Raw genomic sequence first — 18,841 nt, forward strand, 5'->3', positions numbered from 1 at the left:
AAAATTTTATCAACTTTGTCAAGCTCTTCTGTGCATACTACATAAATGGCAGCTGGTAGTTTCTGTAGTGCTCTTTTTTCCTATACCTCAAGCTCAAGAAAACATCTATTATTGCTATTGATTTTAAGTGGAGGTAATAAACATTTATCCAATGTTGTTATTTCTCTATACCTGGGAGGGCTCTGGAGAAACGGATCAGTACTTAGCTAAATAACCTGAAAAGGGCCTTTTTTCTTCCTAAGACTAATCTCAAAACTTAAATTTCAGATTTTGTATAATTTGAAAGTACAATGAATCTCCACTCAGAATATTGAAATGCGTTGCAATAAAGAGGGGTGATAGTAATTCTGTGAATAGAAGTTGCACATAATAATTATGAGTATAAATAATGTATTTAAAAACAACGCAGTGAAGACTTTTTAAGATATAATTGCCTAGCTATAATCAATATATAACCATGAAGAATTAAAAAAATAATTTAACTTTGACTATAGGAACATAATTAAAGAAGAAATAAGTGAAGTTAATTTTTAAATAAAAGATCTAAGAAAAGCAATAAATAATATCCCTGACATTTTTAATTCTAAAATAATAGGTGCACAAGAAGTAGGAATTACCTTTGCATGTGTATAAGAGCTGATGTTAAAATAATATATATCCAGATGTTTACTTAATAAAAGTGTGGTACCTCTAAAGTTTAGGACAACCCTCTGCTTATAATTCTCTTGGTAACTTTTCAACAGAAAAAATATACAGTAATCTATACTTGGTTTATACCCTTACACATTTTCCTTGTATTATAATTATTGTTTCTAGGGAATGTGTTTTTTTATTCTTCTTTTTCTTTCCTTAGCATTAAACTGTAAGCTCCTTGAGAGACATGATCATATCACAATCTACCACTTATGCGTCTGTCTCCTACAAGATCTAATAAATTGATTTTCACATATTAATTACTTAGAAAGTTTGTTGATAGAATTCAGTATAGAAAATCAGGTGTTAAAAACAAACAAGTACTTGGCCTTTAAAGAAGTGCTTTATTGACTTATTTGAAAATAGGCCATAGATTCCTAACATTTTGTGTTAATTCAAAAGCATTTATGAGTACATCTGCCTGGAAACTGTAAAGCAAATTTGGTTTATGTTGCTAGTCTCTTTTCTTAGTGGCCTAAGACAATGCTCATTTGAATAGAATTAGAATGGTGGTCCAAATTGTATTGTAAAATCCTAACGTTTTTATCTTCCATTCAGTATATAGTCAATGAGACTGAATTTCCAGTTATCAGCTTTATTTAAACATAAAATAAATAATAATGTAGGGTTCTTTGCTTTTTATGAGACAAATCTGTCTGCTGCAAGTTCAGTAGGTATGGTATGGATCAGCAAAACTGAAAAGAGACAAGGCAGCAATTTTTAAGGGGAAAATAGACTAAGGAACAAAATTTTCTAACAGGTTGAGATTGAGAAAAAGGAACTTCTTTATGTTGTTAATCAGTAAATAATTTGAATTATTGTGTTAAACAATTTTTTTTTTTCGGTGAGAAGGATCATAAAGAGATCACCTTCAGTAGTTCATAGTAGCAAGTGAAGATAAGCTAATAGCTCTCCAAACAACTGCTCCCAGTGGATGAAGCCAGTCTCAAAGAGGCTGTAAGAAAGGATGATAGTCCCTTAGAAGCAGTCTGGGGACTGAGAGATAATTTAGTTCAGCCCTCTCATTTTGTCTCATGATAGGGACTATATCTATGTCTATATATGTGTATGTATGTATACATATATACACACACACAGATATGTGTATGTGTGCACATGTACACGTTAAACAGGTGTGTGTATCTGTTTGCATGTGTATATAAACACATATATACAGACACGTGCAATCATATTAAAAATTGTACGTGAAAGACAAGCTAGCAGCCTATATTTTCCTGGAGAAGAAACTGTAAATATTATCTATTAATTGAAAATAAAGGTGATAAAGAAAATGAATATAAGATTTTGGAAATTATCACTGAAATGTAAGAAAGATTAATTATGCAATTAGTGATATATGTTTTTTCTCTGATATTGAGTTTTACCCTAATGCATAATCAATTGTATTTTATATATCAGCATATAAATATGCTGCAATATGTTTATCTCTTTCCAACTACTACACGTTTTTCTATAAAATCCGTTGAAAAATTATCTCTCTGTTGTCTCTATTACCTCACTGTGAAAGAGCTGTCTGTACTTCCCATCTTATCTCACAGAATCACTCCAATTAGACTTTTCTCCAACTGCTCTGCCCAAACAACTCAAGATCACCTGTAACACTTACAGTGTCAAATTTAGAAGTTCATTTTCAGCCTTCATCTCACTTGAATTATGAGCATTTATCACATATAATAGCTACCTGTTCTTTGAAACAGTTGTATCGCTTGGCTTCCATAACATCACTTTATTTTGTTTCTTCTTTTTCCTTTTCCATTTCCTTGGCTAGTTTCTCCTCCAGAGATCAGTAATTTGACTCTTACATTGCCATTTGATCCATATGGTCTTATTCAATCTCAATACTTTAAATATGTTAATGAATCCTCAATTTACACTTCAGCGTGGACTTCTCTGAACTCAGACTTGTCTATCCAGAATGGATATCTGTCAGGAATCTTACGTCACATATCCAGATCTGAACTCTTTGTCCACCACCTCAACCTGCTCCCTCCACAGTCATCACCGTTTTGCAAAAGAGAAGTTCTAGCATTCCAGTAACTCCAGAAAAAAATTTAGAGTTATACTTGATTTCACCGTTTCTCAAATTTTATAATCGATTCTACAGCAAATTTCTGTGGCTTAAACATGTATTCAGAATTTGATTGCCTTTTAACACCATTATTGTTTCCACTCTGGTCCATAATACCATCATCTTTCCCTGGATTAATGAAATAATTTCCCACGTAGATTTATGATTCCATAATTACCATCCCTCCAATAGTCTATTTACCTTTGTAGACCTATGCTGTCCAGTATGGAGCCCCAGAGCTGATGAGTTCCCTGAAATGAAGTCATTTACATTCACCCTTTCTTGTCTGAATTGCATATCTGAACAAATTGAATGAGCATCTCACTTGTATATGACCAAGACTAACAAAAGTTGTGTAAGCCAGATACTGGAGTTAGGAAAGGTTCCCAATTTATGTTCTAATAAGGAGCATATATTCCTAGCCTGAAAAAATAAAAATACAGACCTGTATGACTTTGGTCAGGACATTTAACAGTTCCCTATGTACTTTCCTTATCTGTAAAAGAACTAAAATTATATTACTTACCTTTATAGATTTTTTTAGTGTTAAGTAAAAAAATAAGTGTAAAGCATTTAATGCAGTGCAAAACAGTAATTATGGATTTAGATCCATAATAAAGTGGTGACTATTATATGAATCTATAATTACCAGTAAAATTGATAGAGTGAAGTTGAAAACTTTAAATATATCTTTTTTTCTTTTTTCTGAGGAAGACTGGCCCTGAGCTAACATCTTTGCCCATCTTCCTCTACTTTCTATATGTTGGACGCCCACTACAGCATGGCTTGATGAGTGGTGCCATGTCCGCACCCAGGATCCAAACCGGCGAACCTTGGGCCGCCAAAGTGGGATGTGCGCACTTAACTGCTGTGACACCAGGCCGGCCCCAAAAACTTTAAATATATCTTAAAGGCCACAGAAAAGTGAAGGAGAGCAAATTTGCTATAGTTAAAACCATTACGGTTCTGATGCACAGGAAATAATATCAGACCCCCAAATTATGGCAAAACTATAATAAATCAGCATTTTCTCAGTAAAATTCTCCATGTGATTTTAAAAAATGGAAATCTGTACATGTTTTTGATGGATTATTTTCCCCTCACACTTTTAAATAAGTACAAGAGCAAAAATTGTGATTTTTGTTTTCACTTTGGTAAAGTGTACTTTCTTTGTTTCTTAAAATAGATATCCGCATTTAAAAATTGGACTGCTTAAAAGATCCACTGTTTTCATCTACACTTTATATGCTTTGTCTGTCCTATAAGTCACCAAGGAAACCTTCTATTATTGCTTATCAACTACCACATAAAAGAAACTGAAATTCTTTGTGACTACTCAATCTCTTTTCTGTTACAGTTCATGTCTGACCTTTGTGTAATTTTATATATTTTAAAATATATTTCAAAACTTATGGATCAGTGCATTCTTTAAGCTCTAGGAAGATAGAGCAAATCTTATTGATGTTACTTTCTTTCCCTTAAAGTTAGGAGAAGAGATATTAGATATTTAAAATCAATTTTAAGAAAAAATGCCAACAAGTATTTAAAATGTAATTACATTTTAATAAAAATTAAAGACATTTCATATTATAATATAGATTGATGGTGGAAGGAAAGTATTAATATCTAGTTAGTGATTTTTTTTCTCTGTTTTCAGACATGCTTCCTTGCACCACAAATTCAAGGAATTTATAGATGTATACTTGATCCAATATTGATGAGAATCTGGCCAGGTTTTTATTAAACCAAACACCTATACCTAATTGTCAAGATGGCTTACTGGGTAATAATTAACCAGTATTGATACACCAGAGAATTGGAGCAAGATACAAAGGCTTAAGGGGCCCCAGAGCTGAGGTGTTTCCTGAAATGAGGCTGTCTGCACCCAGCCTCCATTGCCCTTTCGACTCTGTGTATCATAAATTCTGAGTGGAGGGGACATTTGGAAGCCCTGTCTTGGAGTCTCTGCTCTGCTCTTGCCTGTTGCAGTGTATGGCTTTTGTTGTGTACCCTATCCTTTCATAACACTAAACAAGTGTGGTTTTAGATGAAGCCTTGGTGTTAGATTATTGTGTCTGTTGCACTTGATTGTTAATTCAAAACGAAGAACACTGCAGCTTATTCATAGGCATATTCCAGGTCGAAGGTAAGTGAGAGTCTGGCCAGGTTACTGATTGATAAAGAAGGAGTTGTAGGTAGTTTTTCACTTCTTTTAAATTTAATTCTAATATAGGATTTAATTGAAATTATTAAAATGAAAATGATAACATAAAACAAAATAGCTACTAGAACTAAAAGGTCTGAAGTATCTAGAAAGGCAGTATAATATACCTGATGACAAGATGGGCTATGGCATGGTTCAAATCTCGTCTCTGTCATTTATTGGCTGTGGAACTTCGGAACCTAACCACTCTGTGCGTCAGTTTCTTCATTTATAAAGTTAGGTTAATAATAATTATGACTTCATGGGATTATTTTGAGAATTAAATGAGATTTTATGAAAAGGGCGTATAATATGCTAAATAATGTTATCTATTAGTACATGAAATTAAACCTCTACAATTAATAGAAATTGCAAGAGAATGATATAAAGTTAAAATAGGTAACAATTTTAGTGACTAAAAAACATTAAAAGGGGAGGAACAAAGAATATTGGGAATTAATTTTATTCCTGAAATGTTTAACTTAATGCAAATAGGATTTTAAACTGTATTTTTTTTTGTTCTCTCCCTGCTATTCAAATGTCTGTGTTTTCACCACTTTATCCTCTGTTTTTCCTCTACTCTTAAGCTTACTCTCTCTAGGACATGGTGATATATTAATTTTCTGCCAATGTCTATGATGTCTAGCTAGTTCTTCACTATTACACGTTGACGTATTTTACATTGGAATTAGTGATTTAAGAGAGGTGGTGATTTAACTATAATTTTGTTATAATTTATACCACATTTATTTTTTATTCTTTTACTCTTCCTTGGTTATAAAGTATATTTTAGTGTTGACTTCTTGGCTTTTTATTTAGTTAAGAACTGATATTCAGTGTTGGAAGTGGCATCATGATAGTGAAAAAAGTTCATTTCTTATTCTTTAATTGCTTCACTGTTTCAGATCTCATTTTTTTTTAAAGATTTTATTTTTTTCCTTTTTCTCCCCAAAGCCCCCCAGTACAGAGCTGTATATTCTTCATTGTGGGTCCTTCTAGTTGTGGCATGTGGGACGCTGCCTCAGCGTGGCTTGATGAGCAGTGCCATGTCCACATCCAGGATTCCAACCAACAAAACACTGGGCCGCCTGCAGCAGAGCGCAGGAACTTAACCACTGGGCCACGGGGCCAGCCCCTCGGATCTCATTTTTGAGAAAAAAATTAACTGAGAAATTCTCTGGTAGAAGGCAGATTTTCTCCAGCATGGTCAATATTTGTCTTACAGCCAGATACTAGTCCCATAACATCTATTTTTCTATCCTGCATTGCGTTTTATGTATCACTTGATTTAATTCCCTGTTCTAATGTACTTTATCTCATATTTGTGAAATAAAGAAATCAAAGTGTGCCCTCTTTAGTTTTCTTATCTTTTATTTTTAATGAAGATAAGCTTATTTGATAAATCAGTAATATTACAAAGTACTCATTACTAGCTACTCAGTTATTGATACCTGCTAGTAAAAAGGCACAGCATTCTTTGCTGAGAGAATTCAAGTATTTAAGAGACAATCCCTGACATTAAGAAGCCTGTCATCTAATAGACTGTAAACTCTACAGATCATCATAATTCGGTTTTATATAATGTCTTATTTTGTAGTTTATCAAATATCTTTGCTTTTGGAGATATCCTCATATCAGTTCTGTCAAGTCATTTAATGTTCTTTATTGTACAGATATAGAATTTGAAGATTAGATAAGTTTAAGTAAATAACTTAAATTTACTCAAATCAAAGTGTTGAAGCCATGGTTAACATCACATCTTTTGATTGAAATTTCCAGGTTGTATCATGCAACTCGTTTCTTTACTTCAAAAATGGAAAACAATGCACTGAGTCTATTATAGTAAATGCATAGTCCATACATTTACGGCAATTCAGAAAAAGAAAAGATCTCTATGACCTTGGTGGTCATGAAAAGTAGTGTAGTCTCTGAGGAGGAAGAAATATAAGAGTTAGAGAGAAGAGTCAACTTACTGTTTCTCAGCCACCTAGAAACTGTGGTTTACTTGGTTCAAGTTGAGGGCAGAGAAGGTGGATAGGCATAATCCTGACACCTAGGGTTCTTGGAGAACTTAATCCTTTCTCTTCACCCAAGCTGGGTACTTGTCCCATTGCTCTATGCTATACCAGGATGCTACACCATAGTCATTTAGCATCCCCAGATATACACATCCAGACAAGAGAGTGAGCTAGTTGTGGTCTGAGCCTTGTGTTGAATGGCCTGATAAGCACCACTGAGCGCATTCAATAGTACATGGTAGGGATGTTACTAAACTTACTTTCTATCATTCAGTGTCAGGGTTAGGATTTGAGTTCAGGATTTTCCAGATTTTCTATAGCCTATGTTTTTCCATCATACCATGTAAGTTAGGTTTACCATGCATTGTTGTATGCTAATCAAGTATTTTATTTTTTAAAATGAGAAATAGCATTTGGATGTTCAATTTAGTATTTATAATCATGGAAAAATGAAGTATAAGATTTACAGTTCTAATTATTAAATCACTATCTGTTGAGAAATTTTATCTGGAAACTCCTTTAACATTAATTGAAAATTGCCAGTCAATTATCAGAACTACATTTACTTCTAATTTAAAGACTTATCATGCATGTTATCATCTCTTCTTTTTTCCAGTAGTGAAGCAGTTTCAAAATTGTTTTAAAAGTTGCAAAACTATACATGCCAGCAATAAAAAACTCAAATAATTCCAAAGTCCATGAAGTAAAATGTGAAAGCTTCTAGCTCATGCTTTCTTTCGTGGAATTAACTGCTGTTAAAACTTGATCTCTCTCTTGCAAGCCTTCCTTTTAAAATAGAAATGGTCCAAGTCTACACACTTTTATGCAGATTTATGTTATCTCACTTCACAGTCTATCGTGGGCACCTTTCTACATCAGCTCGTGCTGATCTCATATTTGCCGTTTCCTCGTTCTCTTATACCCTGTATCCAAACTGTTAGCAAGTGCCATCAGGCCGACCTTAAAATATATCTAGAACCATTACCTTCACTGTCTGGCACATAACAGGTTGTTAGTAAATATTTATTGAATAAATTGTTGAGTGATTTGAATGATTAATGAGCTATATTAACATCTGTATATATTCTGAACTATAGATCAACCATAATTTTTCCATTGACCTATTATAAATACTTCATTTGTCTCTAATTTTTCACTATTACAAGTACTGCTTAGTGAACGTTTTTACAATATATTTCCGTAGGGCATATTTCTAATAGTAGAAATGCTGTATCAAAGGGTACAAAAACTTAATATGTGCTGACAAGGTGCCCTTCAAAAAGATGGATCATGTGTATCTTTCTAATACTGAGTGTTTTTATCCATGGGCATGCTGTATCTCTTACATTTGTTCAAATTTCCATGTATTTTAGTGAGTTTAATTCGTACATGGGAATAGACTGGATATTTATACTATGCATGAGTTTTCAGTGTCTATGCAATAGCTATTTAAGGTATTCAGTAATGCATATTTTCGAAGGAGGCAGAAGAAAAACAATGTTTGGTATATGAAGAATTTCCACTGAAGTCGTGGAAGTTAGGGTTGGTTCTGTTCAGTACTTGCATTAGCACTCCCAGTCTTTTCTTAACTCATTTTTGGTAAATTTCAAGGTTAATGGCAAAAATAAATGTATGAGCTAAAATGAAAAGATATGGTAATGAATCTGCGGAAGCAGGCAGAAATTTTATAAATAAGGGTCGAGTTTGGTACTTTTTATTGAATATTTTTTATTTTAACTTTCACAGACAGAATTTAATGATTTAAAAAGATACATAATGAAATAGTCATTTTGTTATCCATGTCAGTAAATCTAATATCTGCCACCTTCTCACACATTATGCTAATGACTTTTCAGATGAATGTGTTTTAATTAAAAAAATAGGAGTCACTTGAAAAGTGTTAGGTTAGGAGCAAATACAAACCGGTTTGTGTGATATCAAAAATGTTTTGAAGAATCATTTGCTGGTAGCTCTGAGGGATAAAAATGTTTAAAACATGCCTTTTTCGTAGTTAAGTGCATCGGTATTCAGTAGGAAATGAAGAAACATGCCCTCTGCATTCCTGGGCTAATGTTTCAGCAGGTTGGTGTCAAAAGGTTGCTAACTAGAAAATGTTCCATGTTGTAAAAAGAATATGAAAGTAAATTTAAGAACATTATTTAATACATGTGAATCTCTTTACAGGTATCTTCCTAATAAGTCTTCTGAAAAAGTGACAATCCATGCACATAGAGAAGTGGCTTAGAAATTGGTAGTTAGAAGGAAGTTCTCCCTTTGCATTCTCCCCTCTCTAGGAATGTTAGTGAGAAACTGCTAGTAAGAGGCACATGGGTGATAGTAACTATTCCTGATGAGTGAATCAGACAATTTAAGCACATCCAGACAGCTCTGACCCGTTGGACTGACTAAACTGCTGCTCACCAGCATAATTTAAATGATACAGATAATGCATTTATCCCAAAGCTGGAAAACAACTATCAGGTTTTTGAGGTTCTGGGAAGAAATCTGATGGACTCTGTTGGCATTTTCGTTCCCTCTATTTGAATATTATGACTTTGGAATGAAAAGAAGATATGTGATGTAGACAGCAAATTACAGAACATAGAATTCCATAAAGAGGGCTTCCTGGCAAGCTAGACGACACATTGCACAAAGACTTGAATGGATTAATTTGGCAGGATTGTCCTTATGATTAGGAGGCATTAAAATAAAGCTTAATAAAAAGGGAGAAGAATTTGTCCAGATAATTCCACAAACCTGTGACAAATAGAAATGGCAAGCAATAGGGTATATTGGAGTATATGAGGAAGCCATTTGGTGTAAACCTAATTTGGCCTGACTTTGTTTTTCCAAAAGGGCCTGACATGGCTGTTGAGCATGCATTGCATATCTGCTTAAGCATTTGCTTTGTCCCAAAGGCAAGAACAAATGCCCTTAAGATAAAGATGCAACTTACCCTCCCATTGGCATTTCCTTAAGGATAAGTCTCCCTAGGCTAGGAACTGATGACTGTGACCACCCAGCTTGAGACAACAGACCTACCAGCCTACTGTGTCCACCAGGACAGCAGACCTAATACCTGCTGTGTCCATTAATCACTGTGCCGACAGAGCAGGCTCCTGACTATTGTAAAAGGGACATTTCAATCATATGTGAAACATCCTCTTTGAGGGTATATAACCACTCTGTACACCCCACTTCTTTGGTGCCCTTCCATCCTTGGGGAAGGAAGGCCCCGTGCCATGGTCCTCACATTTGGGCTCAGAATAAACTGACCCAAATTTTCATTTATAGATTGTTTATGGATTATTTGCCTCGACACCTGGTACAGGAGCGAAAACAAAAGGTATAGAAAATCCAATGAGTGATGAGAAAAGTAATGAAGTAAAATACTTATGGACTTACCTGTAACTGTATTGAATACAGCAGGACTACTGTGCAAAGTGATTTGGAAAATAAGTGAATGCTGACAAGGAGTCATTGAAAGGAATTTGGATAACAGTAATGCACAGATTGGTGGATCAAAATGTAAGATCCAAAGAAGGAGGGAAATCTCTGAAGTTGCAGAGTATTTGGAGAACATAAAAGGGAGAAAAAACAAATGTTGACTATGTTGGGTGGCTAAGGACATTATCATATTACACACACAGGTTCTCAATTTAATTTTGAAAATTTGAACCAAATAAAGATAGAAAACTGAGCCTCTAATATCTGGAAATCTTTTCATATATGCAGAAACATGCTTTACTTACATTTAATGGAAGCCTCCTGTTTCACAGTGTAAAAAATATGTAATTAGGAATATATCAGAGACTCAGAGAACCTTGTAACTAAAACAATAATAGAAGTTATTCATTTTCAATCACTTGTTAATTCTATCAATGTAGCACTGAATGGCGGTGTGAAAATCATGGAATCTTTGGGAGTGAATAACCAAGTTATGTTGGAATTCTCGTTAAGTAAAACAACGGGGTTGGAAAGAGTCATAATTTAGTTATGTTAATTTTTGTTTAACTTAAAGAGACTTCTAATGGTGCACATGCATGGGATCTCCCCTGGAACTGAACTATTAGACCACAAGAAGGAGAGGAAACGTAGGACAGCTATGCCTCATAGCATCTAGTTCAAGAGAGCCTGAAACCTCAGCAGTGGGAGTTGGTGGGCCTGTACTCTCTTGTTCTCCAAAAATGTAACTCAACTATTCATTGAAAATTGGATTCTTTCTCCATGCTCTACTATCATGCTTCCTTTAAGATTTTGATTTTCAGTTCTGCTTTTTACTAGTTCTCTGACTTTAGAATATGTTACTTAACTTCCGTAAGACTTAGTCTCCTTATATGTAAAATGTAAATAATTATATTACCTACCTTATAGGATTTTTGTGAGGACTAAAGGTGATATTGCATGTAAAGTCTTAACACAGTGGTTGTACTCATTTAATAAATACTATTAATAATATTGATCAATACTTTATAATATTGGTAATGATATTTATTAAATGATTTAGATTAGATTTTCTTGTACTGGCTATTTTTTCTGAGGAAGATTGGCCCTGAGCTAACATCTGTTGCCAATCCTCCTCTTTTTGCTTGAGGAAGATTGCCCCTGAGCTAACATCTGTGCCTGTCTTCCTCTATTTTGTATGTGGGATGCTGCCCCAGCGTGGCTTGCCAAGCCCTGTGCAGGTCCACGCCCAGGATCTGAACCTGTGAAACCTTGGCTGCGGAAGAAGAGCACACGAACTTAACCACTACACCACTAGGCTGGCCCCCCGTCTCATACTGGATTTTTGCATGGCATTCTTACTGTGTATGTTTGTTGGAGGGAGAGATGGATGATAATGGACCATTCATGAAGTACACATTTTTTTATTTCTGTTGCCAAAATTCACAGTCTTCATATTCACATAGGTGAGTCTCTGGCAATACTGTCTCATATTTTTAAAGAGTCACTTCTGCTCCTCTAGCATTAGTAAATGGATCATGAGGGAGCAAGAGTGAAAGTAGGGAGCCTAGTTCGATGGCAGTTGCAATAGTACTAGGAAGAGGTGATGATGTTGGCAACACAGATCACTCTTGTACTTTTGCCTTGATGACCTGGTAGATTGTGGTTGCATTTCCTAAGATGGGTAAGGCTGGCAGAAGAGCGAGGGTGCAAGGATAGAATCAAGAGTTCTGTTTCAGCAATGTTTTGTGATGCCTATTAAACAGCAAAGTAAATATGTCAAAAAGGCTGTTGTATATATGAGTTTGGAGTTCAGTGGAGAGGTCAGGGGTCTAGACATAAATTTGGAAATTATTGGCACGAGGATAATGTTTAAATCATCAGACTGACTGAGATCAACTGGTGACAGAACATAGACTTTAAAAAGTAGTGGGGGTAACTCGTGGTTTTAGACACCTCAGTATCTAGTTCTGTGTAAGCTAAACTTCCACATTGCTGTCATGGTCTTCATAATCACTGTATATAATAAACTTTCAGATTTACTTCCAAGTGCTAACTAGTTTTGCCACCCACACCCTACCCCGCATCCTGTGTTTCTTAGTTCAAATTTCTAGAAAAGAATATCTGGTTGACCTTCATCAACCTAATAGTTCCTGACCATTAAGTTAGGGTCTTACCTCCCTTCACTAACCTGAATGACATTCCTCCAGATTAGGAACCAATATTTTCAATATATACTGCATATTAGATATTCTGCTATACATCGTACGTGTTATCTCATTAAATGATTGAAATAAGCTTTGAGATAGGTATGTTTAATTTTATTTCTTTGATTAAGAATTAAGGCTCAAAATAAATCTCCCAGATCACATAGCTTGTAAATTATGGAGTTGGTATTTGAAAACAAGCCTATGTATCTCCAAAGTCTAAATTTAAGAAGAAAAACTTATAAGAATTTTAGACCTGGGGCTGGCCCAGTGGCGCAGAGGTTAAGTGCCCACGTTCCGCTTCTCGGCGGCCCAGGGTTCACTGGTTCCAATCCCGGGTGTGGACATGGCACCACTTGGCAAGCACCATGCTGTGGTAGGCGTCCCACATATAAAGTGGAGGAAGATGGGCACAGATGTTAGCTCAGGGCCAGTCTTCCTCAGCAAAAAGAAGGAGATTGGCAGTAGTTAGCTCAGGGCTAATCTTCCTCAAAAAAAAAAAAAAAAAAATTTTAGCCCTGAGTTACTTATAGCCATGTTTACCTGTATATGAACAAACTCCATATACTACAAAGCAGACAAAAGCCAATAAAAAGACACTAGAGAATAGGGCTGAATATTCTAACAACGTTTGAGTTTTGGAATGCATTCTTCCCTGAAACTAGCTGTATCCTTTCCTTTTCTGAGGTACTGTGGAAAGCAGTCAGTTCCACCTATTTCCTTATGATTGTTCAACTTGCAGTGAAACTGACTTAAATAATACAGACATGATGTACAACAGAGAAAGGGGTGAATATTATTATTTAACATATTTATTAATGTTATTAAATTAATAAGGGTATAATTCACATATTATAAAATTCACCCATTTAAAGTGTACAATTCAGTGATTTTGATATGTTCACAGAGTTGTGCAACCATTATCACAATGTTTAGAATGTGTTCATCACCTCAAGAGGAAATTCTGTACCCATTTGCAGTCTCTCACCATCCTGCCCCACCTCACCCCGCCCAGGCTCCAACACTAGGCATACAGTCTACTCTCTACCTCTGTTGCTTCTCGGCCTTTGGGCTAAGATCAAGTTACTTTCTACCTCTATAGATTTGCCTATTCTGGACATTTCGTATAAATAGAATCATATCATATATGTGGTGTTTTGTGACTGACTTCTTTCACTTAGCATAATGTTTTCAAGGTTAATTTGCATTGTAGCATGAATTTCTTTTCATTCACTTAGCATTTATTTATTCTCTTTTATTGTCAAATACTGTTCAGTTATATGGATATACCACATTTTGTTTATCTGTTCCACTTTAGGCTAGTATAATAATGCTGCTATGAACATTTATTTATAAGTTTTTGTGTACAAGTATGTTTTTATTTCTCTTGAGTATATAACTAGGAATCACATTACTCTGTGACTTGGTAACTCTGTGTCAAATATTTTGAGAAATTGCCAAACTGTTTTATAAAGTGGCTATACCACTTTGCATTCCCACCAGCAATGTACGAGGGTTCTGATTTCTCCATATTTTCACCAACGTTAATTATTATGTCGTTTTGTTTGTAGCTATCCTAGTGGTTTCACATTTTAATTTTGATTTATGTTTCCTTAATAGTTAATAATTTGAGAGATTTTCATGTGCTTATTAGCTAATTTTCTATTTTCTTTGGGGAGATTTCTATTCACATCCTTTACCCATGTTTTAATTGTGTTGTCTTTTTTGTTGTCTAATTGGAAGAGCTCTTTCCACTGGATACAAGTCCCTTAACAGATATATGATTTGCAAATAGTTTCTTCCACTCTGTGGGTTATTACTTGCTTCATGATATCATTTTCAGCACACAAAATTTTAATTTTGAAGTCTAGGTAATCTATTTTTTTCTTTTGTAGCTTGTTCCTTTGGTTGCATATCTAAGAAACCATTGATTAATCTAAAGGTACAAAGATTTTACTCCTGTGTTTAAGATTTTTATAGCCAAGGCTCTTACATTTAAATCTATAAACAATTTTGCGTTAATTTTTGTGTATGGTGTAAGAAAGAGATCCAGCTTCATTTTTTTGCCTGTAGGTATCCAGTTGTCCTGAATATTACGGTTTTTGTTCAGTGATAAATACATTGCTCATGAAGTGGGGTAGGGTGGATGGGCCTCTACTTGGGGAGATTAGGGAAGCTTTATTTAAAATGTAGCATTTGAGAGTTTCCTGAAGTGTAAATAGAATTTGGATGGGTAGAGAGGCACCAGGGAAGAGAAAGATAGGTGTAGGTGGAAAAGAGAAAGGAGCAAAAAAGGTAAAATAATTGTTTCACTTTGGCTACAGCATGGTTTGCAGAGAACCTGGACTGTAAGTATAAACAGACCCTGAGAAAATGATTCAACTGCAAGAAATGTCTTTGAGGAGTGCCCAGGAGTTATCCCCCTTGGAGGCAAGTGAGCTGTTGTATTTGTAAACCAGTTTTCTGGAGTCCTGTGGTTAAGGACTGCTTGGGGACGTGTGTTAATACCCCAGAACTGGCATTATGGATACCTTTATCAAAGGAACTTGGCCCTCTCTTCAGTTGATGGGCTTGGAGTGCAAGAACTAGTGAGTGCAGAAAGTAGTCTCGGATAATGATGTCACTGTCAGAGCTGACATCAGCTTTGATGTCACCTGGTCTAGAAATTCTTCGGTTTTGTAGGTTCCAGCAGGACTTTCATTGGTTTCTCATTTATCTCATTTCTGGGGACATCGTGATCTGTTAGCCAATGTCACTGATCCCTGTGTGGCAGTACCTCTGGTTGCCATTCAGGCTTGGCTGCCCATTTTGGCACTTGGGACAATTACATCCACCTCCCCTCTTACAATTAATTGTTGCCATCTGGCCTCTGCCAGTCCAAAATTCCATCAATCCTATTGAAACCAGGGAACCAGTTTCATAAGCAGACCCCCAACTCCACCTTTAAATCTGGGCTATAGAGGACAACCACAGGGGAGTTTCTCAGGATGGGCTGTTCTCATTAGCACATTCCTTTTAGCTCCAGGGAAGAGTTTGTCTTCAGAACCATCCCAAGAATATAGTCAGCTGGTGGAATCTCTAGTGTTATTTAATAAATCCAGTCTAGCATGCTCATCTCTGAACTTTTGAGCCTTTCACAGGTATTTTTACCACTTTTACTCTAGGTCATTATCACTCCCCCACCCCACCCAATTCCTGCTTCTAACATCCTAACAGCATATGAGGACTGGCTCCAAGTATCTTTAAGTTCTGGGTCATAGGTGAGTGGTCCCATATCATTCAGTTCTCTTTTATCTGGCCTTATATTCTGCTGTCTCTTGTCCGATACTCTTGAAATCCATTCACAAGCATGTTTTCACAGTTCCTGCTTCTACAGGGCCTGCAGCTGTAGAGGCCAGAGCCTGCAGCTCTTTAGATCCATAATACCTCCCTCCCAATGAAGGGAGAGTGCTTCCACTGTTGGGTTACACTGAGGGTTGACTATAGTTGTGGGCCTAGAATCCTTGAAGGAGGTGGAGAGGGAAATCTGAAGCGGTCAGGCTTCATCTTGCCAGGTATCTACTTGTGGCAAGGCCAGTGCGTGTCCCCCAGGCAATGGGGAGACTGTTGTCCTCCAGCAAGGATGAATGTGCCAGTTCTGCAGGCCCACAGCTTTTACAGAACCCTAGGGATTCAAGTTCTTAAATATATCCATCCTTTCCATTCTAGAGCTTAGATCCTTTCCTCTCCATGTCTGACTTCACATAAGAGATCCAACAAGGCTGTGAATTCATCCTTCTCTGTAGTTTGGTTCCTTCTGCAGGTCAGGTCAGGTCAGGTCCTGAGCTTGATTTGCATCCCTAACTGCCTTTCAGCTGCAGGAGGCTAGCATCTCTGTAAATGCTGTTATATATACATGTAAAAAATCCTTCTGTTTCACACTATGCCTTAACTTGGGTGTTGCTGAGTTGAGTATGTTGTTTTTCTTCCTCTGGTGCATTGACGGTATTTAACAGTAATCACTGTTCTTATAATAAATTACCTTTGCTACTGCGGTGAGCTCTCTTAAATCCTGGAGATACACAGACCAATGCCACCCTTCCCACTGATGATATCCTGGTCCACCACAGGGAGGAATGCTAGTAACTGAGATACTTGAGAACGTAGGGCTCATCACTGTCCCACTTACTCCCAGCTGTGGAGTCCTTTTGCCCTTTGGCCAGTGAGCAGTCCACTTGCTGGGGTTCCTGCTTCCTAGAATAGTTTTTTGTACCAGCTGTCTTGTTGCAGTTCTCTGCAAGCTGATGCTGAGAAACGAATTTGAGTGCAGCTGGTTTATTTGGGAGATGCAGGCCTCATGCGTCGGGGAGGAAATGTAATACAGAAAAACGACGGCAGCAACAGAGGTGCTTTATTAAGCTGCGTGATACCATGGATAACTGGAGCTTAATCCCCCCAGGACATTCAGGGAAACGGTGTAAAACACGCATCTCATACACTAAATTCTGTGAGTTATTTGTTGAGGGCTTTTCTCCTAGGGATCTTAATTCCTCAGCACTTCTGACCTGGTGTGTACGAGGAGACTTCTGCAGTTTTGGGGAATAAAAACCCAGCCCTCATGCACTGAGTTGTTAGAGCATCCTGAAAGGTTGAAGGAAATGGACAGAGCACTGACAGCCTCTGCTGCGGGGAAGAAGTGAAATTAAAGTTATTTTGTCAGACCATGGAGAGCGTGGAGTGCCATTCAAACAAGTATTTAAACTTGCATATCTCTTACTGTATTTATTTAATTCTACTTTGTACTCCATATTCCTCTTCTTTCACTATAGACATCTATTCCCTTGTGTTTGAGGTGAAAACCTTTAGTTCATATATGTTCTTAGAAAATGTAAATTGTCTTCTAAGTAGATTAATTTGGTTTTCATAAATGATATTGTACCATAGATCTCATTTTCATTGTCACTATTTTTTCATCAGCCCTAAGTTTTAAGATCTTTCTTGCTGGGTGTACATTGACTGTTTCAGTACTAACTGCTGTGAATGTAGTATTTCACTCTCTTGTTCCATAACATTTTACTTAACTCTGGTGATGACCTCCAGCTTCTAGTTACCATAAATCATGCTGTGATGAACATACTTATCCACTTCCAGTTATAGACCTGCTGAATATTTCTCTCGAGTTTAGATATTTGTGAGTGTGTGTATGCATGTACATGTCCTAGGGTCCATGAAAGCATAAGTGCTAGAGGAATGCCCTCTGCAATGGCTGCAAGTTCTCTCATCAACAGTGCATGAAGCTCTAACTTATCTACATCCTGCAATACTTGAGAAGTTAGAGCTTTTTCACTTTTGTCAATCTTAACGAGCCTGAAATTTTGTTCCAGGTCTGTTTCAGTTTAAGTTTCAATGAGTTTGTGAATCTTTTCATGTATTTGGTATTATCCTGTATCCTTGGGTATTTTTTTAATTGAAGTTGCTGTCTTTTTTAAATTAGTGATTTGCAAGAATTCTTTATATAGTTTAGATTTTTTCCTTTATAGGTATTAATATGGCAAAAACATATCCAAATCTTTCAACTATCAGTTTTGTTCATGGTGTTCTTTTTTGAGTAGAAATCCTTATTTCTACATAGTCAAATTCACCAAATTTTCATTTTATATTTTTTACTTAAGGTTATTGTTTAAGAAGTCTTTCCCCAAAGACATTTGTTTACATTATATGTTAACTTTATGGTTTTACCTTTCACATTTATATCAGTTGCCTTTGAGGATCAACCTTTCTATAAGGGATTATGTAGAGATCAATTTTATTTTTCTTCATGTAATCAGCCACATTTTCTGCTGAACAGCCCATCAGTTCCACTGTGATTTTGTATACACCCATTATTTGATGTTTGCTTCTCATGTAAACATGGCCTGTCTTTGAACTCTATATCCCATTTCCTGATCCATGCGCCTGTTACTCTGCTAATATGCAAGATTTTATTACTGTGAGATTATGGTATATTATAATATCAATAGGACAAGTCATCACTCTGGAACCTTTTCTAAAAAAATTACTTAAGTATTCTTGAAATGTTATCTTTTCTTATACACTTTAGAATAAGTTTACTGAGTTTCAAAAAAATAGGCATTTATATTAGAATTGAATTGAATTGAATTTGTAGATAAATGTGGGGAAACCGGACATCTTTACCATATTGAAGTAT

At 36.0% G+C, this 18,841-nt stretch overlaps 1 protein-coding gene across 7 annotated transcripts in view; it reads left to right on the plus strand.

Moving 5' to 3' along the window:
- Window positions 1-18,841, plus strand: part of EPHA6 (EPH receptor A6) — a 792,264-nt gene that overhangs the window by 123,468 nt on the left and 649,955 nt on the right. The window lies entirely within an intron of this gene.

The sequence above is a fragment of the Equus asinus genome, chromosome 5 (assembly GCF_041296235.1).
Source record: "Equus asinus isolate D_3611 breed Donkey chromosome 5, EquAss-T2T_v2, whole genome shotgun sequence".
NCBI classification, from domain to species: Eukaryota; Metazoa; Chordata; class Mammalia; order Perissodactyla; family Equidae; genus Equus; species Equus asinus.